This window comes from Pleurodeles waltl, chromosome 8, assembly GCF_031143425.1.
Source record: "Pleurodeles waltl isolate 20211129_DDA chromosome 8, aPleWal1.hap1.20221129, whole genome shotgun sequence".
Classification (NCBI taxonomy): domain Eukaryota; kingdom Metazoa; phylum Chordata; class Amphibia; order Caudata; family Salamandridae; genus Pleurodeles; species Pleurodeles waltl.
In genome coordinates this window covers 317,562,619-317,586,772 of record NC_090447.1, presented here as the reverse complement: position 1 = coordinate 317,586,772, position 24,154 = coordinate 317,562,619, and the positions used below count along the sequence as shown (strand labels likewise).

General features: G+C 44.0%; 1 pseudogene; it reads left to right on the top strand.

Moving 5' to 3' along the window:
- Positions 1-3,249: 3,249 nt before the first annotated feature.
- Positions 3,250-3,341, top strand: LOC138252481 (small nucleolar RNA SNORA17; annotated as a pseudogene).
- Positions 3,342-24,154: the final 20,813 nt, after the last annotated feature.

The following is a 24,154-nucleotide window of genomic DNA, read 5'->3' as shown; positions in this document are numbered from 1 at the left end:
GACGTTGCTTAGTTCAACATTAGGATTGGCTGGGAGCACCCAGCCAGGGCGTGCCCAGACAGACTGGGAGCCTGTGCCTGCTCTTTTCAGTCTGGCAACACAGTGCTAGGCTGGAGAGAGCACAGTGAGCATGTGTGTTTGGCCGGCTTGAGACGGCCGGCCAGACATACATGTGCACTGAGGGGAATGCTCTGTGCACTTCCGTCAATGGCTGTCATCCCCAATGCCCACCCCTTTTACTACAAAATGATAATAAACATAGTTTATTACACGAGCCACCACTGGACTAGATCCCTGTTAACTTTCAGTTACAGCGCTGCCTTCTTGATCCATGAGACCATGGGGGGCTACTATCCCTTGCAACCACCAACTGACGACCATGACCACAGTGTAAAACAGCAGAGGAGCTTTTTATTTGATTATATATAAAGCCAGATGTTAAAAGCCACTTTACAGAAGATTCTGCAGCACGCTAGAGTATAGTGCTAGATTGCATTGTTCATGTCTGTTTTTTTCTATAAATTATCCCTTGCACAAAGAATGATCATTATTTTGTGAATGAACCAGAACTGAAACATTTAACACATGTGGAAATCATAATAATCTTAAACAGTGCTACAGCTTAAAAGCAGATCGCTTCATAGGGCGAGGCCCAATACAACCATCACAACTAGCCAAGGTCATTATGAATTCCTTCAGGGACTTCTAGTTGCCCTGAAGTTTGGAAGCCCCTGGCTGATAGTTGCTTTAAGTACTTATCAGGAGGCCTGCTAGTTGTTCACATGTAATCTAATCATGTGCATAATTCAGTTCCTAGGAATAAAAGTGGGCTGGAAAGAATTATCTTGGAGATCGAATCAGTACGAAAAGGTGTCTATGGTAACGACCCAGCAATAGTCCAAAAGTACAAAGGCGTATTGATTTTGGCCGATTGCAAAGCTCACAAAATCATAAAATGTGATTTGAAAAAAGTAATTACAAAGTTACATAGTCCAAACTTCCTTGGTTAATATGTCAAATAAACAATGACAAATGAAATGCCTCCTAAGAATCAATTAATTATAAAATGATAGTTTAGTTCTCCAGCTAAAATAGTTAAAACAAATGCACAACAGCCTACCAAATCTCATTATCACATACATGCATCCCGAGTGCACAAGGAGTGCTACATTTATATGCTCCAGAAATTAAAAATATGTTTTGAAATATAATTATTGTATCTGTGCAAAAATTCGGACATTATCTGGCACATATGGGAAATACGTTTCATTTCATGACTACATGATCTACAGGCAAGAAGTCAAGATATGGTGCAAGAATACCATAGCCCAAATATCATCTGACAAAAATACTGTACAAAAATATTGCTCCATTGGAGTTAATTGTGGAAAATCTACACCCAATGTGGCAATATTCTTCTCACCAATATTAAATTCACAATATTTATGTTAGACCACATATTTGTTAACAATTTGCTGACATACAATGCAAGTCAAATTGTACACCACCCCATTCTTTTTCAAGAGGGACATTATTCTCGAGAAGCACTGTAGAATGAATTACTTACAGATGAAACACTGAGTTTCATTCCGCCAGCCTTTCCATGGCGGTTCACATCGCCGTTGAAAAGCTGGCGGAATAAGGGTGCCGGGGGCCCCCAGGTGGTCCCTGCACTGCCCATGCACTTGGCATGGGGAGTGCAGGGGCCCCCATGAACAGCCCTGTTGCGCATTTCACTGCCTGAATTACGGGCATTGAAATGCGCGATGGGGGCTGCTGTCCCCGCTGCATATTAAAAAAATTTAGGGAAGTGGGCTGCCCAATGTGGACCTGGCTGTGCTACCACCCCATTCAAAAATATGCTGACAGTCATTCTGTCCCTCCCAAAGGTGGATGGGGTAATTACCCCAGACTGTGCCCCGTGGGGGACAAAAAGCCCAGTAGACACCAGGGACATCTAAACAAATGCAGGGGAGGGGGCTGCCCACCCTGGGCATGGCCACAGTGCCACCCCAACAACAAGGCAGATTCCCTTTAATACCTCCCCTTGGGTGTGGGTGGGGGTGATTACCCCCAATCTCCGCCACAGGGGGGCAGAAAGCCCACTAGGCACCAGTGAAATATAAAAAGATATAGGGTGTAGACTGCCCAGCATGGGCATGGCCATGCCCCCACCCCATTGAAAAACTATGTTGACAGTCCTTCTGCACCCCTGGGGGCATATGGTGGTGATTACCCCCAATCTGCTTCCCGAGGGCGGGGAGGGGGAGAAAGCCCAACAGACACCGGGTACTTATTCAAATAATATAGGAGTGGAAGCTGCCTATCATGGGCATGGGGAGTGCAGGGGCCCCCATGCACAGCCCCGTTGCGCATTTCACTGCCTGAATTACGGGCATTGAAATGCGCGATGGGGGCTGCTGCACCCGCTGCACCGTCACATTGGTGCTGGCTCGATTCCGAACCGGCGTCAATGTTAAGGCCCTCTTCACCGTAGGGCCGGCGGGCAGAAACACGGAAACACGGAATAGGGCCGGCAGTGTCCTGATGACACCAGCGGTCAGGTGGCGGGTTGGGTTTGGCGGGCGGCACCAAACTCAGAATGACCCCCTGAGTCATGACCTGCGCTGACATCATTACAACAAAGTGAAAGTAAAATGAGCCAATGGGTTAGTTTTACTTTCACTGCATCAGTGCTTGGAAGGGGCATATTTTAGCCTCCCTTTGAGTATTGATTGGGGTGGGAATGGTATCGTTGGAAAGGGGAGGATCTTTTCCAATGATATCTCTGCCCAGTGGATCCCTACTTGGGGATCACCATAGTAGAGTGATCCCCAAACACAGATCCACCCACTAGATACCAGAGATTTTGGGGGAGCAGCCCCATGCACAAGAACTTATGCTCCCTCCATCCCCATATTAGAACAGTATTTATACCCCCTCTGAAGGGCTGACGAGGTAATTATTGCCAATATGCCCCAGAAAGCCCACTAGACACCAGGTTTAATTGAAAAAAATATAGGGATGGGGGCTTCCCATCCTGGCCATAGCCATGCTAACAACCTTCAACAAAATGTGCTGCCAGTCATTCTGCCCCTCTGGTGGGCAGATGGGGCTATTACCCCAATATGCCCCCAAGAGGGGCAGAAAGGTAAACAGGGCATTTAAAAAAAATATATAGGTGTAGGGGGCTGCCCATCATAGGCATGGCCATGCCCCCAACCCACCAAAAAACATGCTGGAAAGCTTTTATCCCCCCTTGGGGGGCAGATGGGGGTGATTACCCCCATCTGCCCCAATGGGAGGCCGAAAGGCGAACAGACACCAGGGGCATATACAAAAAAATGAAAGGTGGGTGCTGCCCATCTGGGCATGCCATGTTTCCATCCCCTAATAAAATATGATGGCATTCTTTCTGCCCCAGAGGGAGAACATGGGGGTGACATGGGGGGCAGAAAGCCCATTAGACACCAGCGACATTTAAAGCAAATATAGGGGTGAGAGATGCCCACAATGGGCATGGCCATGCTTCTACCTCCTCCCCAAAAATTGGCTGACAGTCTTTCTGTCCCCCAAAGGGTGGATGGGGGTGATTACCCAAAATCTGCCCCCCCCGGGGGCAGAATGCCCACTAGACACGAGGGACATTTAAAAAAAAAGTAGAGGTGGGGGCTGCCCACCAGAAGCATGGCTTTGCTCTCACCCCTTCCAAAAATATGCTGACAGTCTTTCTGTCCCCTGAGGAAAATGGGGTAACTACGCCAAATTGCCCCCCCAAGACGGGGCAGAAAGCCCACTAGACACCACAGCTTAATAAAAAATATATAGGGGTGGGGCTGCCCATCATGGGCATGGCCATGCCACCACCCCACCAAAAAACTGTGCTGGCAGGTTTCTGCCCCCCACCACTCTTGGGGGGCAGATGGGGGTGATTACCCCATCTGCCCCCATGGGGGTCAGAAAGCCCAACAGACACCAGAGACATATAAAATAAATCTAGAGGTGGGCACTACCCAACATGGGCATGTTATACCCCATCCCACCCCCAGAAAAAATGCTGGCATTCTTTTTTCCCCATGGGGGAAATTAGGGTGATTAGCCACAAATGCTCCCCATGGGGGCAGAAAGCCCACTAGACACCAGGGACATTGAAAATAAATATGGGGGGCACTGCCCACCATGGGCATGGCCACACTACTACCCCTTCCAAGAAATATGTTGATTGTCTTACTGTCCCCCAAAGAATGGATCGGGATGATTACCCCAAGCTGCCCGGGAGGGAGGGAGGGGGGTGCACAATGCACACTAGACACCAGGGACATTAAAAACAAAATGTAGGGGTGAGGGCTGCCCACCACGGGCCTGGCTGTGATCCCACACCATTCAAAAATATGCTGACAGTCTTTCTGTCCCCTCAGAGGTGGATGAGGTAATTACTCTAGAGTGCCCTCTAAAGGGGGGGCAGAAATCCCATTGGACACCAGGGCTTGATAACAAAAATATAGGGGTGGGTCTGCCCATCAAGGGCATGGCTATGCTAGCAACGCCAACTAAATATGCTTCCAGTCTTTCTGCCCCTCTGATGGGGTAGATGGGGGGGATTACCCCAGCATGCCCCTCGAGGGGCATAAAGGACACCAGGGCCATTAAAAAAAATATAGGGGTAGGGGCTGCCCATCATGTGCATGGTGACGCACCCACCCCACCAAAAACTGTGCTGGTAGGTTTCTTCTCCCCCTCCTTGAGGGCAGATGGGGGTGATCACTACAATCTGTCCCCATGGAGGAATGAAGCCCAATATGCGCGTGGGACATATAAAACAATCTAGGGGTGAGCACTACCCATCATGGTCATGCCATGCCCCCATGCCCCAAAGAATATGCTGCCATTCGTTCTGCCCCACAGGGAGGCAGATGGGGGTGATTAGCACCAAATGCTCCCTATGGGGGCAGAAAGCCCACTAGTCACCAGGGACATTTAAAACAAATATTGGGGCCTGTCCACCATTGGCATTGCCACACTCCTACCCCTCCAAAAAATATGCTGACAGTCTTTCTTTCCCCCGAAGGGTGGATGGGGATGATTACCCCAAATTGCCCCTGGGGAGGGGGCAGAGTGCCTACTAGATACCAGGGATATTTAAAAAATGTAGGGGGGGGCTGCCCAATGTGGACCTGACTGTGCTACCACCCCATTAAAAAATATGCTGACAGTCATTCTGTCACCCCTGGAGGTGGATGGGGTAATTACTCCAGACTGTGCCCCGTGGGGGACAAAAAGCCCACTAGACACCAGGGACATCTAAACAAATGCAGGGGTGGGGGCTGCCCACCCTGGGCACGGCCACAGTGCCACCCCAACAACAAGGCAGAATCCCTTTTTACCTCCCCTTGGGTGTGGATGGGGGTGATTTCCCCCAATCTCCCCCACAGGGGGGCAGAAAGCCCACTAGGCACCAGTGACATACAAAAAAATATAGGGTTGTAGACTGCCCAGCATGGGCATGGCCATGCCCCCACCCCTTTGAAAAACTATGTTGACAGTCTTTCTGCACCCCTGGGGGCATATGGTGGTGATTACCCCCAATCTGCTTCCCGAGGGCGGGGAGGGGGAGAAAGCCCAACAGACACCGGGTACTTATTCACATAATATAGGAGTGGAAGCTGCCTATCATGGGCATGGCTATGCTCTGACTGCTCAAAAAATATGCTGGAAGTCTCTCTGGCCCACTTGGGGCTGCTGGGGTGATTACCCCCAATCTGCCCCCTGGGGGGAGGCAGAAATCCCACTTAACACCAGGGGCATTAAAAAAAATATAGGGGTGAGGATGCCCACAGTGGGCATAGCCATGCCACCACTCCACCTAAAACGTATACTGCCATTCTTTCCACCCCCAGGGGGGATCATGGGGGTCATTACCATCTCCCCCTTGGGGGGAACAGAAAGCCCACTAGACAACAGAGAAAGTATGTAGGGCTGGGGCTGACCACAATGGGCGTGGCCATTCCCTCACCCCAACAACAGAGCATACGGTCTTTCTGCCCCTACTGCGGCGTGGATGGGGCGATTACCCCAATATGCCCCACCAAGAAGGGGGTCCTTTCAGAAAGCCCACTAGACACCAAGGAATATTATAAACAGAATTTAGGGGTGGGAGCTATCCATCATGGGAATGACCATGATCCCAGCCCCACAAACAAAATTTGCTGATAGTTTCTCTGACCCCTGCGGGTTGAATGGGAATAATTCCCTGCAATCTGCTCCCCTCTGCAGAAAACCCACTAGACACTAGGGACATAAAAAACAAATAGCACTGGGGGCTGCCCACCAGGGGCATGGCCATGCTCTGCCCCAAAACAAAATGTCCTGACAGTCTGTACCCCCAATCTGCGCCGACAGGAGGGGTCAGAAAGCCCACTAGACACCAGGGACTGCAATTATGCAGTATTTGGTTTGGGATTGGAATGGGAATGGCCCCCCTGGGCAAGGCCTGTGTTTTCTACCACTGTGCGGTTCAATAGACTTTCTGCCCCCCTCACACAAGGTGTATATGGGTGTTCAGCCCAATCTGGATCCCAGGGGGGCAGAAAACTTGCTAAATACCAGGGATTTCAAAATAGCACCAAAACAAATTAAAAGGAGGTGGTGGCCTGCCCTGGCATTGAGCCATACCCACATCCCAGAAGAGGCAATGGTTTTTCTGCACCCCTGGGGCAGATAGGCTTGTCACAGTTGGGGAAGTTGCCCCAAAATCCACCCCACGGAGGGTAGAAAGTTCACCTTACACCAAGGATTTTGCCTTTGGGGCAAAATAAAGTGGTTCAGGTGTTGCGCTCTGGCATTGGCCGCAGCCCCACTGCAGAAGGAAAAAGTCATTCTTTCCCCAGGACAGACAGGAGGTGTGCCCCCAATTTGCACCTGGGGAAGCAAAAAGCCTGTTGTATGGCAGAAATAAATTTTTTTTGTGAAAATACTGGGATAGGTCTGGCCCATCCTAACATCAGGCCCTGCCCTCACTCCTAAATTGTCAGTCTTTCTGCTCCTCTGTGGATTAACCCCTTCGCTGCCAGGTACCCAGCCTTTTTTTGGCTATTTGGGGCAGTTCGCGCGTAGACCCTCGTAACTTTTTGTCCACATAAGCTACCCATGCCAAATTTGTATCTTTTTTCCCAACATCCTAGGAATTCTAGAGGTACCCGGAGGTTATGGGTTCCCTTAAAGGAGATCTAGAAATTAGCCAAAATATAGGGAACATGCTTTTTCAAAAACATGAGAAAAAAGGGCTGCAGAAAAAGGCTTGTGTTTTTTTCCTTGAAAAAGGCATGAACAAAGGGTTTGCGGTGCTAAAATAACCAGCTTCCCATCTCTCAGGAACATACAGACTTGAATCAAAAAATCACACTTTTCAACACAATTTTGGCATTTTCCTGGGACATACCCCATTTTGAAAATTTTTGGTGCCTTTAGCCTCCTTCCAGTTAGTGACAGAAATAGGTGTGAAACCAATGCTGGTTCCTGGAAAGCAAAACATTTCAGAAAAGTAGACAAAATTCTAAATTCAGCAAGTGGTCATTTGTGTAGATGCTACAAAGTTTCTCCTACAAAAAATAACAGCTAAAATAAAACAATATTGAAATTGAGGTGAAGAAAACAGCCATTTCTCTCCACGTTTTACTCTGTAACTTTTTACTGCAATGTCAGATTTTTGAAAGCAATATACCGTTACGTCTGCTGGACTCTTCTGGTGGGGAGGATATATACGGCTTGTAGGTTCATAAAGAACCGTAGGTACCCAGGGCCAACAAATGAGCTGCACCTTGCAATGGGTTTTCATTCTATACCGAGTATACAGCAATTCATTTGGTGAAATATAAAGAGTGAAAAATAGGTATCAAGAAAACCTTTGTATTTCCAGAATAGGCACAAGATAAGGTGTTGAGAAGCAGTGGTTATTTGCACATCTGTGAATTCTGGGGTTGCCATACTAGCATGTGAATTGCAGGGCATTTCTCAAATAGACGTCTTTTTTACACATTGTCTTACATTTGAAAGGAAAAAATGTAGAAAAAGACAAGAGGCAATAACACTTGTTCTGCTATTCTGTGTTCCCCCAAGTCTCTTGATAAAAATGGTACCTCACTTGCGTGGGTAGGCCTAACGCCAGCGACAGGAAACGCAACATGGGCACATCACATTTTTACATTGAAAACGGACGTGGTTTTTGGAAAGTGCCTAGCTTTGGATTTTGATCTCTAGCTCAGCCGGCAGCTAGGAAAACCTACCAAACCTGTCCATTTTTTAAAACTAGACACCTAGGGGAATCCAGGATAGGGTGAGTTGTGGGGCTCTCACCAGGTTCTGTTACCCAGAATCTTTGCAAACCTCAAAATCTGGCCATAAAAACACCTTTTCCTCACATTTCGGTGACAGAAAGTTCTGGAATCTGAGAGGAACCAAAAATGTCCTTGCACCCAGTGTTCCCCCAAGACCCTAAGTCTCCCAATAAAAATGGTACCTCACTTGTGTGGGTAGGCCTAATGCCCGCAACAGGAAATGCCCCAAAAATACAACGTGGACACATCACATTTTCCAAAAGAAAATAGAGCTGTTTTTTGCAAAGTGCCAAGCTGTGGATTTTGGCCTCTAGCTCAGCCGGCACCTAGGGAATCCTATGAAACCTGTGCATTTTTTAAAACTAGACACCTAGGGGAATCCAGGATAGGGTGACATGTGGGGCTCTCACCAGGTTCTGTTACCCAGAATCCTGTGCAAACCTCAAAATTTGGGCAAATAAAATACTTTTTCCTCACATTTCGGTGACAGAAAGTTCTGGAATCTGAGAGGATCCACAAATTTCCTTCCACCCAGGGTTCCCCCAAGTCTCCCGATAAAAATGGTACCTCACTTGTGTGGGTAGGTCTAGTGTCCGCGAAAGGAAATGCCCCAAAACACTATCTAGACACATCAAAATTATCCAATACAAAACTACCTGTTTTTGCTGGGGCACCTGCGTTTTTGGTCCTGGGCTCAGCAGCCATACAGGGAAACCTACCAAACCCAGGCATTTCTGGAAACTAGACACCTGAGGGAGTCCAGGGAGGTGTGACTTGTGTGGATCCACCAGTGTTTTCTTACCCACAATCCTCAGCAAACCTCAAATTTAGATAAAAAATCACATTTTTCCCACATGTCTGTGTGGGATCAGTGCACCGGGACAAATTTCCTACCACCCAACGTTCCCCTCCGTCTCCCAGTAAAAATGATACCTCACTTGTGTAGGTGGGTCAAGTGCCTGTGACAGGGAACAGCCAATGACATGTCAAAATTGAGGGGGAACCAAAGCGGGTCCAAAAGGGCAGTTTGAAAAAAAAATTTAGGCTGACAAGCGGGGAAGAATTTTTATCGGTATAGATGAGAAAATGCTGGGTGGTATCAATTTTGTGTATTCCTGCAGATTCCGGAAGGTTCCATCACAAAAATGTGGAGAAAATGTGTGATTTCCAGCAAAGTTGGAGGTTTGCAGGGCATTGTGGGTAAGAAAATGGTGTGAGGTGCATGTGAAGCACACCACCATGGACTCACCGAGATGTTTAGTTTTCAGATGTGTCTAGGTCTAGTGGATTTTTCTACATGGCAGCGCCCCAAAGTCCATAAAGTGCAGCCCTCACCACTCAAAGTGAGTGATTTTGAGAATTAGCCAAGCTCTCATGGCCCAAATGTAAAACCAAAACCCAAAATAATCAAATGTCCTCTTGCTTGCCATGGGATAAGGTGTTTTAATGCGCAGGGGGAGCTGAAAGACTGTTACCCCCTTCAGTAGGGGTGAGGGCATAACCAGGCAGATACTGGTTGGTAGCCACCATCACACATTTTTTTTTTTTTTTAATTCCCTGGCATCAAGTAAACTTTCTGCCCCCCAGGGTGTGGATCGGGGATAATTGCCCCATCTGTCCACTGGTGGGCAGAACATCTTTGGCTCCATTTATTTGGGAAGGAGGTATGGCCACACCCCCACCCTCTTATTTTGAAAAAAGAATCTTCCCTGATCTCTAGTGGGCTTTATAAGCTGATCTGCCCCAAAGGGGGACAGATATGACCAACAGTAATGTGCCCCCCCAAACAAAACACACACATAAACACACACCAATCCCTGGTGCCTAAGTGGTTTCTGCCCCTCCTCTGGGGAAGATTGACCGAACAGAAATGGCCTAAAATAAATTTGCCTCCCCAGGGAAGTGACCCTTGCCTAAGGGGTCACTCCCCTTGCATGAAATTGATGGAAAAAAAAAATCCCCGGGGCCTAGTGGTTTCTGCCCCCCTTGGGGGCAGATCGGCCTAATAAAAGGGCCTAAAATAAATTTGTCCCCCAGGGGAACAATCTTTGCCTTAGGAGTTGCTCCCCGTGCATGAAATTGGCGCAAAAAAAATAAAAATCCCTGATGTCTTGTTCCTTCTGCCCCCTTGGGAGCAGATTGATCTAATAAAATAGGCCGATCTGTCCCCAAGGGGGGCAGAAATGGCCTAGAGTTCATTTTGCCCCCAGGGGAGCGACCCTTGCTTAAGGGGTCGCTCCCCATATATAAAGATAAAAATGCACAAAAAAAGATACCTGGTGTCTAGGGGTTTCTGCCCCCCTGGGGGCAGATCGGTCTAATTACAATAGGCTGATCTGCCCCCAAGGAGGCAGAAATGGCCTAAAACAAATTCCCCCCCCCCCCAAGGGGAGTGACCCTTGGCTAAGGGGTAGCTCCCCTCACATGAAACTGACAACAACAAAAAAATCTCTGGTGTCTAGTGATTTCTGCCCACAAGGCGGTCACAAATGATCTAGAGTTAATTTTGCCCCCAGAGGAGCGACACTTGCCTAAGGGGTCGCTTTCCACATATGAAAATTAAAACACACAAAAAAAAAGATCCCTGGTGTCTAGGAGTTTTTGTTCCCCCGGAGGGGCAGAAAAGGCCTAAAAATATTTTGCCTCCCTGGGGAGTGGCCCTTGCCTAAGGGGCCGCTCCCCTCATTCAGAAATAAAGAAAACAAAAAAATTCCCTGATGTCTAGTGGCATTTCTGCTGCCCGATTGCAGCAGAAATGCAGAGAGAGACATCAAAGGAAAGGAAAGACCTTTCCTTTCCTTTGATGTCTCTCTCGGCCCTTCCACATGATCAGAGAAGAAATGCTTTTGCAGCTCAGCTTCCAGCGTGGAGGGGTAGGCCTCTGATGATGTCTGCGAGCGATCCCACGCTGACGTCATCAGACGCCACCGAGGGGGTGGGGGTGGAAGGGGAAGTGATTCCCTTTCCATCCCTTCCCATGGAAGGGGGATGCTTGGCCCTCAGGGGGAGCGCTAGCGCTCCCCCCGAAGGCTCATAGCAGGATGAGCTGGTGTCGTCCTCGGCACCAGGCAACAGTTGCCGAGGGCGAGACCAGCTCATCCTGGGCACCCAAGGGGTTAAAGAATCCTATCTAAATGGAAAGCGAGAGGACATTTGAGTCTTTTGTAATGTGTTATAACATATGGGCTAGGGGAGTGTGGCTAACTCCCAATACCTGCCCACTTGTAATGGTGAATGGCTTCACTTTTTGGGCTTGGGTAGGCTGCCGCCTGGGAAAAACTACCAAACCCAAACAGTTCTACAAACTAAACACCCAGGGAAGTACAGTGTGATGTGCTTTGCATGGATCCCACAACATTTTCTGACCCAGAATGCCCTGCAAACCTCAAACTTTGACAAAAAATCACACATTTTTCTTACATTTTTGTGAGAAAACACCTGTAATCTGTCATAAACAAAAATTTACTACCACACTGAGTTCCTACATGTCTTGTTTGGGTGGGCCAGGAGACCATGATCCAAAAGGCACTAAAAAAATCTGTATGGAGAGATCAGAGATTGGGGTAGCAGTGGGATTTGGGCCATGCTCAGCCACCGTTCATGGAAACCTACCAGCTGCAGACAGTTTTGAAAATTAGACAACCAAAGGATTCAAGGGTAGTATTCCTTGCATGCATCAAACAAGGTTTTCTTATCCAAAACGCCATGTAAACTTCCAACTTTATCTAAATACTACATTTTCCTGACATTTCAGCTATGGAAACTTCCAGAAACCGTAGGAATTCCACTAAATTCCTACCACCCAGCATTACCACACTTGTGACAATAAAAACATTGAGCCAATAGCATAGCAAGGCTTAGGCGCACAACAGGAACGTATCAAACTGAAATCAATGGGAGTGCCTTCACAAAGGGACTCAACAAGTCCTCTGTCCATGTTTCAAACATGAACAGTCTGAAAATTGCATCAACAAGGTTAGGTTTGTGCAGAGTGTATTTTACGCATCATATAAAGAGCATATACATGTCTCACAATTAAGTTTGTTACTTTTTCAGTTTTCACATGTACAATTCAGACTCATAACCCAGGTAACATTAATATGTTTGGCTATAGGCCTCACCCAAATTGGTAATGTTCAAGCGGCAACAGGTATAACTGTTCTACCACAGCAACACAAAACGATGATGGACGGAGTGCTGAAACCTTTCAAACACCCACCCCCAGACACAGATCTGGGTTAAATCCATTGTTCTTTTGCTCACCAAGCCACCCAGTTTGGACTCGGCCATATGCAAATCAGTCTTGACCTTGCACTCTATGGGAGGAGTCGATCCAGAACTGCTAGGCCAGGTCCTCCATGAATCGGAAACAAGTATCCTGGGATCAGTTTCGAGCTATCAGGCAGGCTAGGTTGAATCGAGTGGCACAGTGAGCAAGTTACCCACGTCAGGGCATACCCTGGCCACTTAGGGTGACTTTAGCAAAACGAAAAGGATGATGGACGGACTGCTGAAACTTTTCAAACACTCACCCCCAGTCACAAATCTGAGTTAAATCCATTGTTCTTTTGCTCACCATGCCATCCCAATTTGGACCCAGCTATATGCAAATCTGCCCTGACCCTGCTCCCCATACAAACAGCTCAGCCCGAGCTGCCAAACCAGGTCCGTCCTGGGCCAGAAACAAGCATCCTGGGACAGGTTTCAGGGCATCACCCTTCATCAGCCAGGCTATCTTGAATCTAGTGGCACAATGAACAGGTTACTCACGTTAGGGCATACCCTGGCCACTTAGAGTGATTTTACCAACACAAAAGGATGATGGATGGGGTGCTGAAACTTTTCAAACACTCACACCCAGTCACAGATCTGAGTAAATCCATTGTTCTTTTGCTCACCAGGCCATCCCAGTTTTGACCCAGCCCTTTGCAAATCAGTCTTGACCCTACTCCCCATGGGAACAGTCCAGCCTGAACTGCCATGCTAGGTCCTGCACAGCTGCAGACAATCAGGGGCAGTGAAGGAGCTATGGGAATCCTCCAATCCTGCAGTTCTGCATCACTCTACACCTTACACTGCTCCACAATGCACAGTTGACCATCAGCTCAATGGACCTAGTTTGCCTATTTATCAGCTTTGTTAGTCCAATGGTTCTCATGTGAGGTGGCGAGCTGCAGGTATTGACCACGCATTTCCCTGGATTAACATTTATATGTCTCTCTTTTCTATTGCTGCCACGCATGGGTTTTAGGTCTGGCCAAGGGTAGCCAATACCATTTGATTTTACTAACATTCTATGTATAATTGACTTACTTGTAGGGGCTTTCAGCACGCCTTCTTCATCCACTGGTATGTTGTTGTGACATTCACTCTTTTGTTCATCCACCACAGCCTACAGCATGGGGTACTAGGTCAGTCCACTTAAGCAATTAGCTGACTCCTTTGTGATTGCTAGAATTCTGCTCTTTTATGAGAAGCACATCTTCACACAACGGAGTTCGCTTCAGTGCAACAGAATACTAGGGCAAGTGCTTTGGAGACTAAAATGTATTTTTGCTTTTAACCAATGTTGTGTTTTTTTAATGGTGTGGATGCTGCAGCAACAATAATGTTTTACAAAACACATGACTAAACAAAAGGCTGGTGGTCAATGCCAGAAATATTGGTTTTGTAAATGCTTCTTCTGTTCATGAGATGGTGCCCCTCATGGCACTGCTATACTTGCTTAGGGTGAGTATGTGCTCTGATGAATGCTATATTATATTATATTGTTTAGGATCTGCTATACCCTTGGACTAATGGAAGACTTGCTTGAGCCGATTACATCATTGTCTTTTATTTTATGTGAATTTATTGTATATGAATTTTCTTCTGAAAAAGGTTTGTCATGACCATCTTCTCCAGATTATCTTCTGCTACCACCGAAATTGTGTAATGCTTTTCATAGGTTTATGCATTGGATGTGTTCCTTTTGTCTTTCTGATGCACAAAAAGCATGTTTTTTAATAAGGTTGTCAGCAAAAGTAAATGGGGCCAAGTCCAAACAACCTGGGAACCAGGGCACAATACTACACAAAGAAACAGCGGTTCTTGATGGAGGAAATATGTAGGAGAACAATATTATGAGCCGAGGGGGCAGTCTCACTTTCGCAAAATATTAAATAGTAAATAAATTACTTAATCCAGAATATGGAAAGAAAGCAAATAGGCATACTGTACTCAAGAGGATACATTGCAAAAAGTACATAAACAATATGTATTTGAAAAATATTAAAAATGTGAATCAAAGCACCCATTTTGTGTACATATATAAAAAGGTAATGTAAGTGATTTAAGCGAAACAGCACAGTGCTCAGGTGACCATCAATCTGTCAGTAATCACGTGAGCAATGCACATAATAAAAGTACGTATAAACAAACACCAGAACTGACAGATAAGCAATAAAATTGAACCATCAAAGTCCATCCAACTCAAAAATTTGAACTTAACACACCAACTAAAAACATTGATAAGTGAAAACATACATTTGGAGTAGCTAAAAATTTCAGATACAGTAAGGCGGGTCTCACTTGGGCAAAATTCATTGAAAATAAAAGTGGGCGGCTAACATTATTACGTAACATAGTACATTTGGGGCAGATAAGAACAATGTGCAAGTATCCAATGTAGCAGCTAAATCACGTGCAAATTGGGGGCTCGGAGAGGTTATGCTATCCTAAAATAAGCTGAGGGAACAAATTCAATTTGAAATAAGTCAGGAGTTATCTATGGTGACAGGGCATGTGAAGTTACAAATACAATTCTGTATCGTTCAATGGTTTAACCATAAAATAATGAGCAAGTGAGTATTTGGGCATCACAATCACTGTTCTTTTTCTGCGTGCCTTGGAGAATAATACTTGGTTGACCAACAAAATGTCCACTTTGGAAGTAAGATCTGGGGCCAAGAAAAGATCAGATCTGCCAAGATTACTCAAAGTGCATTAAATGTATTTCAGTCAGGGCATACAATGCCAGTGTTCCAGACCCTTGCAATCTCTTGAAGTCACACAGTGTGTGCTAATGAAAGCAGGTGAACATAAAAGTGTATAACAGTAATGCAAAAAAGACCACTTAAGTAACATAATGACTGTCAGATGCACATACCAACAGTACATGCAATAAACTGAAGAAAATATACAAAAATCACAAATTATATTCATTTTATGGACAGTCCAAAGGTATTATCATCTATGTTTCAACTGCCATGCAACACTTATGCAAGGTGATCATCAAGGCAGGTTCTGTGATAACTGGAGATGAAGCCGCCACTTAGGTTCCCTGCGACCCTGCCTTTACATTGGACCTGGCTCTAAAGTTTTTCCAAAACTTTACATCTTTTATGAAGAAGCTGCAGTCACGCTCCTCAGACAATCCTACTGAAGTAAGGGCTATTTCTAGAGTTTGACAGATGGGGTACTCTGTCACAAATGTGGGGTTTGCCCTGCCTGACATATTACAAGTTTATTATAACCTAAGGCTCTTTTAACGGCGGACGGGATATCCTTCAGGTTTTGAGTATTCCTCCTACCACACTCTAATTAAGGCCCTTAGAGACATCGGTAGCACTGCTTCACATTTGTGGGGTTTTGACCCTCACTCTTAAAAGACTCCTGAGCTGGTGACCTACCAATGTCTTCTGCAGCTGGTCCGTTATCTTTTATAACACAAATGCAACACCTTACATTGGGAAGGACAGACACAAACTCGCTGCAAACTCGGAAGACTTTATGGTGTCATCAACTATCTTAAATATGGACCTGGAAGTCGCTGAACCTGGAGAACCTTCCTAGTGCTCTGAAGCTGGTGCGAGGCGACTCGCTAGCACTATAAAAACACACTAAAATAGATACGTTCACAAATGAAGGAAATATGATTCTTCTCTCTTTAACTATAAAGACATATTCAAGTTAATTTTTAGGAATTGCATAACTCTTTTTATGTAGAAATATGTATTCTCCTTTAAAAAAAACTAAGCCAGGAAAAAGTTGGAGACCCATGTCCTGAAATGTTTGCAGCCATGTGTGTGGATAAGTCTGCATGTTGAATGACCATATCCTTTAGTCAAGACCTTGTTCCCATCACTTCACACCATTATAAAATTACTACCTGTTTAGGGAAGCATCAGTAGTACATTAAATTGATAAACATTTCAACCATAAAATTATACCAAAGTACATTCCATTATTGTCCAGTGTTTGCCCAAGTCAAGTTACTGCTTGCCCATTGCATGCTCTTGCCTCTTCTATATGTCGATTTTACTTGGCAGTTTTGACTCTCTTCGACAACGTGGATTATGATATTCTGCCTTAACATTTCGAGTTACTAGAGATGATTCCAAAGTAAGCCATGAGCTAGTTCCAAACATGTTTTTCAAATAGGTAGCAGATAGTGAATCTGGGCAATAGCTTTTTTCTGTATCACTTATGTCCCCTGTATTACCTTACTGATTGTTGTTATTCTCAATGAATTTAACTTTGCTATTGGAACAAAGTAGTGATTGGCAGGTCAGAAGTTGAAATCCTAGCAAAGTTACTCAACTCAACTCAACTCCCTGTAGTCAGTAAATAGAGTAACACATATTATGGCAACAGTAACATCCTCTACAGTGCTTGGGAATGCAGACATGTTATCTGGTGCTATAAAATATTATTATTGATATTTCCTCTGCTTTGTGTGAGACCTCCTGTTGACCTTCTCTAGCACCACCATCACCATCTTGCACTAGAAAGCTTAGGCACAGGCTCATACAATGTGTCTCGGACCATAACGCCAGCCGGTCATGAATATGCAATAACACCATGACATTAGATAGTGTTAAGAATTCTACAAAAAGGTGGTTGAAAATCTTAAAATTAACTTTGATTTGGATCTTAGCAGGAAGGCTCCAGAGTAGGATAGTGAGAGCTTAGCGGTGTAACCCAGCTACTTTCGCTGTTAGAAAACTGGGTCTTTAGTTTGCAGAGGTATGCACCCTGTCCAAGTATGGACCACAATCCTAGTCAGGGTAAGTCACAACACAACCTAAATTATCCTGTGCTTACCCTCTGGTAGCTTGGCACAGAGAAGGCAGGCTTACCTTAGAAGGCAGTGAGGAAAATATTTGTGCAATAACTCATGCAGTAACACAGTGAAAACACAACAAAAAGTACTCCACACCAGTTTAGAAAAATAGATAATATTTATCTGAATAAAAAATATGAAATCAACCAAAATCCAATATGCACGAGTCAAGATATCACTTTTTAGAGGTTTAAGTAATTCTTAATCCATAGGAATCAATGGATGTATCGCTTTAGCACAAAATACCTAGGATGCGTCAATAATAAAGTTGTTGTGGGTTGCAGAGGAGATGAGGCACTGGAAAGTAAAGTGGTGTGTTGTTTTTTTCCAGCGTGACGGAGGTGATACGTTGATTCTTTACTCGCAGGCAAGGTGATGGATTGATTTCCAAGCACGCAGCCTTGGTTTCTTCCTGCGGTGCGGGTTTGATGACAAATTGACGCCCAGGGGTGATGTGTGGAAAATCAAAATGCACTGTGATGATGAAACAGGTGCTGCGTCGGTTCTACAGGTGCTGCGTTGAACTTTCAGCCACGAGACAGGCGCTGTGTCGATTCTGCAGGCATTGCAACAATTTTTCTGGCACAGTGGATTTCCTCTCTTAGGTGAAGTCTTTGATGGCCCTGAGACTTCTTAACAGGAGGCAAACTGACAAGCCCTTGGAGATCACTTGTGGTGGGAAGGCAAAGTCATTCCACCAGAGTCAGGGAGTAAAAGGCAGGAGGACAACAAGCAGAAGAGCAGTCCTTCCCGAAAAGCAGTCCCGTTGAGTCCATTGGGCAGCACTGCAGTTCTTCTGACATAGTCCGGTTGAAGTCCAGAGGTGTCTGGTTTTAAGGGGTCACAGACCCAGTATATATTGATGCCCAGGGACGATGCATGGAAAATCCAAACACACTGTGATGATGAAACAGGTGCTGCGTCGATTCTACAGGCACTGCGTCGATTTTTCAGCTCCAAGACAGTTGCTGCGTAAATTCTTCAGGCATTGCATCCATAAAACTGTAACCTTATGGTCTTTGAATGTTGAGTGTGAACATTTTAATATGTTAACAGGAGTTTATACCTCACATGGATCCTAGGAGTAACACCAGAATAGTACTGTTTATATATGAACTCTTTCATGAGGTGCTTCACTGTTGTTGTTGTTGATTTATTTTGACACTGATGGATTTATTTGTTTCCAATATTCTTTGTATTTGACAGTAAGCTTTGTGTGCATGTAATTTTCCTTTATTTTGAGTGACATCATTGAATATGCTGATCATTAGGTAAGGATTACATAAATAAATTATCCTGGAACATTTTTGCTTGTAACTGATTTACACAGATCCCTGGGAGAATTTTGGGTCACCCTGTATTTAACATACCTTCTAAGCTTGGTATTTCTAAATTAGGAATGATAACTCCAACTTCAATAATAAGCAGGATTTCTCACTATCATTCCTACCATACCAAACATGACAATGCCACTCCTTTCAGATCAGAAATTACCACATAATAGTCAATAAGGAAATTTCCAGTGCCGGCCTATGAGAGGAGCAGGCTTCACAATTGTGAAAGACTACTTTGTGGGTTTTTCACTACTAGGACATGTACAACTTACAAGTACATGTCCTGCCTTTTACTTACATAGCACCCTGCCCTATCGGCTATCTAGGCCTATCTTAGGGGTGACTTATATGTAATAAAAGGGGAGCTTAAGGCTTGGCAAGTAGTTTTAAATGCCAGGTTGAAGTGGCAGTAAACTGCAAACAGAGGCTCTGTAATGGCAGGCTTAAGACCTGGCTAAGGGGCCACTTATGTGGGGGGCACAATCAGTGCTGCAGACCCACTAGTAGCATTTAATTTACAGGCCATGGGTACATGTAGTGCACTTTACTAGAGCCTTAACAGCAAATGAAATGAAAGTTGGGTCTGAGCTTATGTTACCATGTTTAGACGAGAGAGCAAATGCACTTTAGCACTGGTCAGCAGTAGTAAAGTGTGCAGAGTCCTACATCCAGCAAAAACGAGATGAGAAAAATTGAAAGAGGCAGGAAACAATTTGGGGGAAGACCACCCTAAGGCTGTCAGGTCCAACACTTGCTAACTGTGCATTTATAGCTACACTCATGGAGTATAGATGGAATTGGTTGTAGTTACAAGTGCCTACATGAGCTGACTTCTAAATATTTGAAGTAAGTAATTCATTGTTATAATCTTAGCAGGTATTTATTTTTTTATTACAAAAATTTGCCTGTTGTCTTCAAATCCATCTTTGTAGTTAGAGGTCACAGATAAGTTTCAGCCATAACATTGAGACTGAAATGATTTTCCAATGCACGAGAACCTGGATTGGATATAGGTTTGTTCCTTCTTATGTACGGCATTCCGATACAATTAACATTGTGTTGTCCTTCAAACATATGCATATAATGGATTTAGATGTTCCATCACAAAAATATTCATTGGATTGAATGGGGATAAATATGAGAAGCTGTTCTCATGAGATCTGTGATGAAACGTGAGGTTAACAGTATTATTGGGAAAAAAATGATACAATCGAAAGATGTAGTCTGATCCAAATAACTGTGATTACATGTTTCTAGAAAGCAGAATTTTATCAAGCTCAGTGAGTATTGAGTGAAAGAGATATTTAAAGATGTCTGGACAAGGCAAGTTTTAAGGCTTTCACCATGGGAGAACTATGCCGTTTTAGTACATTTACATAACAGCTTCAAATTAAGGGCCTGATTTAGAGGTTTGGCGGATGGTTTATTCCATCACAAACATGATGGATATCCCTTTCGCCTTATTTCAACTGCATCTTATCATTTGGCACTTATAATGAGGCAGATGGCATATCTGCCACACTTGCTATGGATTAACATTTGTGGTGAAGTGACCCATCTGCCAAACTCTGAGTCAGTCCCTTAGTGGGAGGGCAGATTTCCAGCTCAAGGGGGCTGCCAATGTGCTGATCTCTCTAGTTCGTGATATGATAAATGAGGCAAGGAATTCCGAATCCTTACACCTTCCACGAAGAAGGCAACACAGTCATTGTGCTTCTTACTAATATGATAAATATCTTGCAAAATCAGTTTTTTGTAACCTCATTATGGGACTGAATTGTGGCATTAGGATATATTTAAATCGAAAAATTTGTACAATGCTAAATATTTAATGATCAGCTATGGATAGGAGGAAGAAGAGTTTACTACAGTTTTACAAAACCACAACAAGGATCCGATCCACTGATACCTCTTTAAAAACTGGACAATTGCATCTTGCTTGTTTCCTAATATCTTGTGAGTAGAATTCTAACTTTTATAGGGTCCCCAGAAACTCCTGAAGTACTCATAGAAATTAACGAAAATTGCAGACTTCCATGAGTACCTTTACTGCAGCATGGTGTTTTTCAAATAGCTTTTTATGGTGAAAAACGCCAATGGAAACTGTTGGGAAACTGGATATTCTGTCTGTTTACAAGAATTGTCATGGCTCTCACCCACACTGTGTAACTTCACTTCCCCCCTCGTTCAAGCATTTGACTTCCCCAGCTCATGTTAATCAGGATTTGCTTTGTGCAAGCACAAATCACATTTTTGCGCATTTGAATTTCATGTAAAAGCACGACATATTTAGTGAATCGGACAATATGCTCTTAGATTGGGGGAAGGTTTTGCAAACTGTGGAATGCTGTTTTATCCAGGTCTTAATTCTTGTTTAGGAGTAAATTGTGTAATAATGACCCAAAGATCAGTAATAAAAAAGAAGCGTCTGGGAGTATGACTCAGGCTTCCACAGGATGGAAATGCAATCCGAACATCATCTTCCCGCTTCCTTGTACTTATTGTCAAAGTATAATTTATATGGTAGTTATATAGTTCCTTTCTAAGAGGTTAGCCCTATTAAAATATGTATTTGCAAAAAATGTATATAGACAGCATGGCTAAAATGTTATTTTTAAAGCCTGGAACATATTTTAATGTCACTAAGAAAGGCACTTTTTATGGCCCTGAGCTTTGAAATAAAAAAAATAATCGACAATTACTTTTGTGGATGGGATGATAATTTGTGGTACATATTCTAGATGTGTTCGAGGCTTGCAAGTTTCTATTTATGTCCCTTCGGTTTGAACTGGTAATTACTGCTACCAGTTGTTCTCCTGAATCTCACATCGCTCTGTCACCTTGGGTAGAGCTGTGCTGCTATTTCAGATCAGCATGTCAAATTAATTGTTTCTGTAATGAACGGCTACATCGTGATGATATAATACAGCTATTAGACGGCTTCGCAATAAAAATAATGTTTAATGTGTCCTAATTGTGTATGCACTACGTTGGCAGCTTCATTCGCCACACTGGTATTCTGTTCCACACATCTCTGATTTAGTTCATATCATCCCTTCATTCAAAATGAGGCACAGAGAAACGCTTGTCCCGAAGCCTGTCTTTTTCTGTGCCCACGAAAACTATTAAAATAATGACGTGCACCAGCTATTCACCTGCAGTCCCTAGATTGGAAACCAGAGCAGCACCGGAACCCAAAGCAGCCCTGGACGATCTTGTCAGGGCATCCCCATAGGGTGCATAGCGTGCGAGCCTGACCACTACAATTGGGCTTACGGGGTTTTCCCCCCACAAGACAATTTGAGGAAAAATGACAAAAACTGTACATTCTATAAAACATTTTTCAATATATGTTCAATTTTATTCGTTTTTAAAACGTAGTAAATAATGACCTAACAGTGCACCAGGATATGGCAATTTTTAATTGGGGCTCTTCAATGACTCCATCTCCACCCCCTCTAACATTGCTTTATAGCACCTCTGGGGCACTTTACAATATACACAGATACAGTCAAGAAACGTGTTTAAATCAGTGTAAAGAAAATATTACATAAGACAAAGGGGACTACAGGGTGTAGGATTCACATGTCATCCATGGAAGGCATGTTTTAAGAGTGCTTGGTTTGACGAAGCATAAACTCACGATTCAGAACACAACACAGTGTTTAGGGTTGACTTTATTTCTACAAAAACAAACCAAAATTAGGATAATCAAAGAGTGGGGAAAACCATAACTTTCTAACCTGTACCATGCAGTTCGCATGCAGCAGTTTGATGGCAGTTCATATCACACTGTGCTAGATTTTGATTGAGACTTATGAACTGCATATTAATAAAAGGATGTCTGTGACAAAAGCAGTGTCCCGCAGAGCTATGCACATAAAATACTGTTCTGTGATCGGCATAGTACACGTTTTTTGCAGCAAGCACATTAACTCTCTGTGCTACCTAAAATGAGGCAAAACTGCCACTAGAGAAAACTCCCATCTCTCTCCAGCAGGTATATTAACCACCAGAGTTATATTGGAACTTTTATTGTTGCCTGAAAATGGATGCAAATCTAAGGAACTCTGCAGTGCTTTTAAAATGTCTGCACTGCTACAAAACCGCACACCAGTAACAAAAGCAGCCCCCACTCTTCCATCCTCCTGGGAAAACGCTCGATGCCCGATACGGTATGGCCCATCTGGCCTTGCTGAATACTAGAGGCTGGGTCACAAAATGTTAGACTGACAAAAGTGCATTCAAACCCCCTCCTCTTAAATAATTTTTATCTCTTTTTTGGGGTGGTAAATCCCTGAACCACCACTGCTTGTGCCTTGATTTCCACTGTATTTTTTTTTGGAGAGTGCACAACCCCCGTTTTTTCTTGTAATGGGCATAAATCACCATACCCACTTTTCTTTTCCCTAATTTTACTGGACTCCTAATTCCCTAAACCCATATGTAACATTTCCAAATACTTTATTTGTATTTCTAACTCATTTTTTACTTGATCCCTATTTTACCTTGCATTTTATTGAACATGTTCTTAAATATTATTAATATAACTAATATACACTAAACTTTATGATGAGTATATTAGTTTTATAGACTTACTGTTAGCACGATTTTTAATGTAAGTTATATTTTAAATGATCACCTCTTGGCAAGGATGCTATTAACTTCCCTCTTTAGCAGCTTGAGTGGCGGAGGGGGCTGTCACTAGGCAATTATGTGTAACATGGCACATTTAAGCAGTTAATTATGGTTCCTTTAATATTGTTCTGAGACTCTGGTCTCGAAGAAGCTCATAAAAATGACTTCTCTTGTAGTGGAAGGAAAGGCGGAAGGTTTGAAGAGAAGGAGAGAGATGAAGAGGAGGTTGGATTGATGGAAATAAAGATGGATAGATGGAAGGATGGATGGAGACAGATGGTGGATGGGTACAGAGATGAATGGGGAAGTAGATGGAGGGATAAGCAGAGAGAAGACGGATGATGGATAGAGAGAAGTGTGAATGGACTGGGGGATAGTTGGATGGAAAGAAAAAATAAATAGCATTACGGATGGAAAGATAGATGGAAGGTAAGATGGAAGGATAGCAAGAATGGAAAGATGGATGATGCCTGAAATGTAAATTAAGGCAGGATAACTATAAAAAGGGTAGATAAAAGTATACAAAGATGGGCAGATGGAAAAAACAAAAAGAAGTAAAGGTGGATGGTTGAGTCATTGGATGGAAGGATGAATGGAAAAAACTACATAAATGATGGAAAAATGAAGGAAAACAGGATGGCTAAAGACAAAAATGGATGTAAAGGTGGAAGGACAAAAGACTGACAGAAGGATGGAGAGGAGTGAAGGAAATGTCCCTCAGGGGGAGCTATCTCCTGAACAAGTGC